This window comes from Pelodiscus sinensis, chromosome 2 (assembly GCF_049634645.1).
Source record: "Pelodiscus sinensis isolate JC-2024 chromosome 2, ASM4963464v1, whole genome shotgun sequence".
NCBI lineage: Eukaryota > Metazoa > Chordata > Testudines > Trionychidae > Pelodiscus > Pelodiscus sinensis.
Genome location: NC_134712.1, coordinates 243,039,648 through 243,045,647, shown reverse-complemented (window position 1 = coordinate 243,045,647; position 6,000 = coordinate 243,039,648).

The window sequence follows — 6,000 nt, the reverse complement described above, 5'->3', positions numbered from 1 at the left end:
CTACTAGATGTAGCAGGAATCTGAGTGGTGACATTCATATTCCCATTTCAGGTCATTAAAAAAACCATTTAACTGTAAAAATTCATGTTCTAACACCATCTGAACTTGTGCTGACTGGTGAGAATTTGAAAATTTGAGACTAAATTGACTACCTAGAAATGGCTGCTTGCAATAATTGATTAATGGCTGTGTTCTCTGTTCTCTACTCATTTGATCCACCAATTCCTGTATATGGATTACAAGCAGGAGTGGCCCAAGGTAGGCAGCTGGCGCCCCAGGCAGAACGCACGATCTGCGCCCCTGCCTGCACAGCTGTCAATGGAATGACATAATTATCGGGCGCCCCATGACATCATTATCAGGCACCCCATTGAAGGCAGCGCCCTAGGCGATGGCCAAGTCGGCCTATAGTCACGGGCCGCCCATGATAACCAGGGCTCGCCGAACCATGGTGAGCCCCGCTTGCCAGCCATGCTGTCCGGCGATCTGCGCATGCGCAGATCACAGGAACCCGGCTCTTCTGGGTTGTAATCTACTCGCCACGGGTAAGTAGATTACATAGTTTGTGGAGTCCTGCTGATAACAAGTAACTCAGTCAGAATGTTACAACCACATATGGTTCTTACACTGTTAAAATCAGAACTTTCCTATCTCTCCAGAATTTCTGCTGCTGCCAAAACAAGTTTATTTTGCACTAAACTTTAAATCTGTGACTTAAAATCAGTCTTGTTATGACAGTCTGACTTGATTAAAAATCAATAGGTCAGCCAATGAATAGCATATTAATTAATTCAAAATAATATGTATCCTTACCAAAATGCAAAAGGAAAAACAAGATGAATGTTTCAGTCACCACTTGTAAAAAATGTGAAAACTATCAAACAAAAGTTTGTATCACACCTGCAAATGAAGGTACAAAGCAAGTAATTTAACTAGAATAGAAGCCAGGCAATCATGAGGCAGAGGCTTTAGAACAATATAATATCTTGGCCTTTGAGAGTCTGTATAGGTGTAGGGTCATGGGCAGAACTGAACCTAGGACTTCTGGAGCTTAGTACATGAGCCTTTACAGCTTGAGCTAAAAGCCAGTGGCCTCTCAGCTAAGGACGTAGAGGAAACTCATTCTCTCTGTAAGTGGTGTAAATGCCACTACATGGGACAGTGAACCACACCCACTAGGTGTGTGGATTACAGAGGCCTCTTCTAGATAGTCTCTTCGCTTCATCGTTCCACCTTGCATTTTCTGCTTGTTCCAGGTAGGGAGAACAGACTCCAACTTCATGAGTGTCATTCCCTCTTTTGAATCTCTTCTGTAAACCATCTTTCTCAAAGCCATTCAGCACCACAGTACATTAAATGTAGAAACTGTAATGCAGATAATTCCTGAGAAACTCGTTTGGCAATCTAAGAGCAGATCTTAATTAGACTGTAAGCTCTTTGGGCAAACCACTTTTTGTTCTGTTTTTGTACAATGCCTAACACAGTGGGGTTCGCAATTGTGACTGGGGTCCCTAAGTGTTACAACACCACACGTAATACATATTACTGTATCTCTTCAGACAACTTCAGCTACTTAGCCCAAGCTGACTGAAGGCATCTTACAGCAGAGAAGCATGTAAAATGTTTGGAAAATATAGTGAAGCCATCTTAAGCAGGAGGACAATGACTATCACTGCTTTGTGGCTGTGATATGAGCCTTCATTCTCACTGGAGGTGTTCCTCAAGTAAGGTATATGGTTACATCACAGCATAGCCTTTTAATTTCCTGTGATTAAACATGGTTAATATCATCAAAAGGGATCAGTTGAAACAAGGTCAAGTTACAAAGAATGAATATAAGCAAATAACGCAAGTATGTAGGGGCAATATTAGAAAGGCGAAGCTCAATCTAGCTAGAGACATAAAGGGTAACAAGAAAACATTCTACAACTATATTAGAAGCAAGAGGAAGACCAAGGACAGAGTAGATCCATTGCTCAGTGAAGAGGGGAAAACAATAAAAGGAAACTTAGAAATGGCAGAGGTGCTTAACGACTTCTTTGTTTTGATTTTCATCAAGGAGATTGATGGTGAATGGATGACTAACATAGCGAATGCTAGTGGAAATAGGGAGGTTTAGAAGTTAAAATAAAAAAGAATAAGTTAAAAATTACTTAGGAAAGTTAGATGTCTGCAAGTCACCAGGGCCTGATGAAATGAATCCTAGAACACTCAAGAAGCTGATAGAGGAGATATCCGAGCCATTAGACTTGTCATCTTTGAAAAGTCATAGAAGTTGGGAGAGATTCCAGAAGCCTGGAAAAGGGGAAAAATAGTGCCCATCTACAAAAAGGGAAATAAGAACAAACCAGGAAACTACAGTCCAATAAGCTTAACTTCTGTGACAGGAAAGATAATAGAGCAAATAATTAAGGAATTCTTCTGGAAGATAATAAGAGGATAGGTAACCACAAGCATGAATTTGTAAAGAACAAATCATGTCAAGCAAATCTGATAGCATTCTTTGATAGGATAACAAGTCTTGTGGATAAGGCAGAAGCGGTAGATGTGATATACCTAGACTTCAGTAAAGCATTTGATATGGTCTCGCATGACCTTCTTATCAATAAACTAGGGAAATACAACCTAGATGGGGCTACTATAAGGTGGGTGCATAACAGGCTGGATAACGATTTTCAGAGAATAGTTATTGCTTCATAGTCATACTGGAAGGCCAGAACAAGTGGGGTTCTGTATGGGTCAGTTTTGGGACCAGTTCTGTTCAATATCTTCATCAGCGATTTAGATATTGGCAGAAAGAATATGTTTATGAAGTTTTCAGATGATACCAAGCTAGGAGAGGTTGCAAGTGCTTTGGAGGATAGGGTCATAATTCAAAATGATCTGGACAAACTGGAGAAATGGTCTGAGGTAAATAGGATGAAGTTTAATAAGGACAAATGCAAAGTACTTCACTTAGGAAGGAACAATCAATTTCACACATACAGAATGAGAAGCGACTGTCTAGTAATGCAGAAAGGGACCTGAATCTGAGTCAACAATATGACTGTTGCAAAGAAAGCAATCTTGATTCTGGTGTGCATTAACAGGAGAGAGATTAGCAAGACACAGGAAGTAATTCTTCCACTCTGCTCTGCACAGATTAGGCCTCAATTGGAGTATTGTGTCCAGTTCTGGGCACCACATTTCAAGAAAGATGGGAGAAATTGGAGAAGGTTCAGTGAAGAACAACAAAAATAATTAAAAGTCTAGAAAACATAACCTATGAGGGAAGACTAAAAGAACTGGGTTTGTTTAGTCAGGAAAAGAGAAGACTGAAAGGGGACATGATACCAGTTTTCAAGTATTTAACAGGATGTTAACAAGGAAGAGGGAGAAAAACATTTCTCCTTGGCCTCTGATAATAGGACAAGAAGTAATGGGCTTAAATTACAGCAAGGGAGGATTAGGTTGGACATTAGAGAACCTTCCTAGGTGTCAGAGTGGTTAAACGATGGAGGCTGTGCAATCTCCACTAGTGGAGATATTTAAGAGCAGGTTGTATGGACATCTATCAGGGATGATCTGTACGGTGTTTGGTCCTACCATGAGGGCAGGGGACTGGAATTGATGACCTCTCAAAGTCCCTTCAAGTTCTAGTGTTCTATGATTCTATGATCTTAGCACATTCAAAAGCCTCAGTTGTCATCATGTGAGTTTTTAAAAAATATATAAACTATAAAACAGAATGGGTAGAGAAGGCAGCATAATATCTGGAAATTCTTTATTGCACATTATGGCTCCATGAAGTCATGGACGAGAATTTTCAAAAGCAGTGATTTTCGGTGCCCAACCTGAGGAACCACAAAGAGACTTGATTTTGAGAGTGTGGTGTTCTGAGTATCAAATCCCTTTGGGGTACTAAGGTGCCAAAATCACTAGTCATTGTTTAAAATTTTTGACCATGTTTCAGGCCTCCAATTCTTCCTTCAACTCAAATAGGAGTAGGATATCTTTCTCCCCTCTAAGCCACTGGAAATGTTCCCCAGTATCAAAGTACATAATGAAAATGACACATCAGTGCCCAATAGTCCGCTTATGCTTTGGTGATGCTGTTTCACTGCCTAGCTAATGGCAATTAGATGAGCAAGCATAGCCAAAACGAAAAGCAGTGAACATTTAACAGAGACAAAAATGAATTGCGTTACAATAAACACATTTCCTTGCCCTTGAAGGGTGATTAAACTTCTTTTACTGGTGGAAAAAGGAACTTAATAAAGTTATAGGTGTTTTAGAAGTCATAAAAGAAATTTTTACATTCCCCCTTCACGGGTGAGCTGTCATCAGTCATGTGTTTGCCAGCTTATTACCTTTTGCCATTCAGAGACTGGCAGCAGTTAGAGAGCTTCATATGCACTTTCTTCCCTTTCCCTGCGTCGCACCATGGCTTCATGATTTCTTTTGCTTTCTTTCAGGGAATTCTTGCCGTTTATAGTCCTGTATTACTAGAGGGTAAACAATGTATTCAGGAGCTTACTACTTTTCTTTATTATACATTCAACTCTATATTTGCCAAATATCTGGCCTTCTAAGCTCTGGCTGGTTTTCTTCTGCCAACTGATGAAAAGTGTAGAGGTGAATACATGTTATCCTTTAAGCGCTGCAGGCCAGGAACTCTCTTCTTGCTCTGTGATGGCTCGTACAACCCCTAGCCCAATGGGGTTCTGGTTAATAACTAGGGATCCCCTAAGAATCCCACAATGCAAATAATTCAGATGGTCATGTTTCTTAATGCTTAGAATAGGAAGTAAATGCAGCATCTTGAGACAGTAGAGATAAATAATTTTGGTTTAATGGTGACTATTGTATCTATATAACTCAGAATTTAAATGAAATATTAAGCAAATAATATAAGGATTGGACTGTGGGCTACATTTCCATTTCTGAAGTCACTCAGTTCAACTGAAAGACAGATTCCCCAGGCTGAGATGTCGTAGAATGAAGGCTCCAAACCCGTAGGCTATGTCTAGACTGCAAGCCTCTTTCGAAAGAGAGCGTCTAGACTGCACGCGGAACTTTCGAAAGAGCAAGCCACTTTTTCGAAAGAAAGCACCCAGTGAGTCTGGATACTCTCTTTCGAAGAAGCCCTATTTACATTCAAGAACGCCTTCTTTCGAAAGAAGCACTTTCGAAAGAAGGCGTTCTTCCTCGTGAAATGAGGTTTACCACCGTCGAAAGAAAAGCCGCATTCTTTCAATTTAATTTCGAAAGAACGCGGCTGCAGTCTAGATGCAGGTGAAGTTTTTTCGGAAAAAGGCTACTTTTCCCGAAAAAACCCCTGAGTCTGGACACAGCCAGAGAGAAGGAGCCCAACACAGCTGGAATTTTCAGAAGGAACTAGCATGCACACATCCAGAACAAGACTGTCAAGGCCTCTGCTCCTTCTGAAATATCTTGGTAAGTAGCCAGTTCTTCAACAGCTCTGAGGACATTGAGCAAACATTGATTTTTTTTTTAAATCTGTCCATCCCCCATATGTGTGAAGTGGTGTTGCTTTTGAAAACTATTTATCAACACCATTGCATGGAGGGAGAAGCACATGGCCTAGAACAGTGTTTCTCAACCTTTTTTTTTTTATAAAGTACCACTTTTTCAAAAAAAAAAAAAATTATAAGTACTCCCAGTACCTACAGTTTTCAGACACACACAAATTTTTTCTACCATTGCAACACATTTGTTTAAACAACTTAATCATAGCCAGGCAGGTGATGAAATTTTTGGGTGTAAAAGTACAAAAAATAATAAAATGCTGTAAATCTTAAAACAAAAATTCAGTTTTCTCCAAATTTCAGTTGTTTTGACATACCCCCCAGACTTCTTTTGAGTACCCTAAGGGTACTTGTACCACTGGTTGAGAAACACTGGCCTAGAACACTCCCCTACAGTAGTCTGAAATATCCTCCCTTTGAATTCTGGAGGCATTTATTTTAAATACATTATAGTAAACTGAAAACTTAAGCT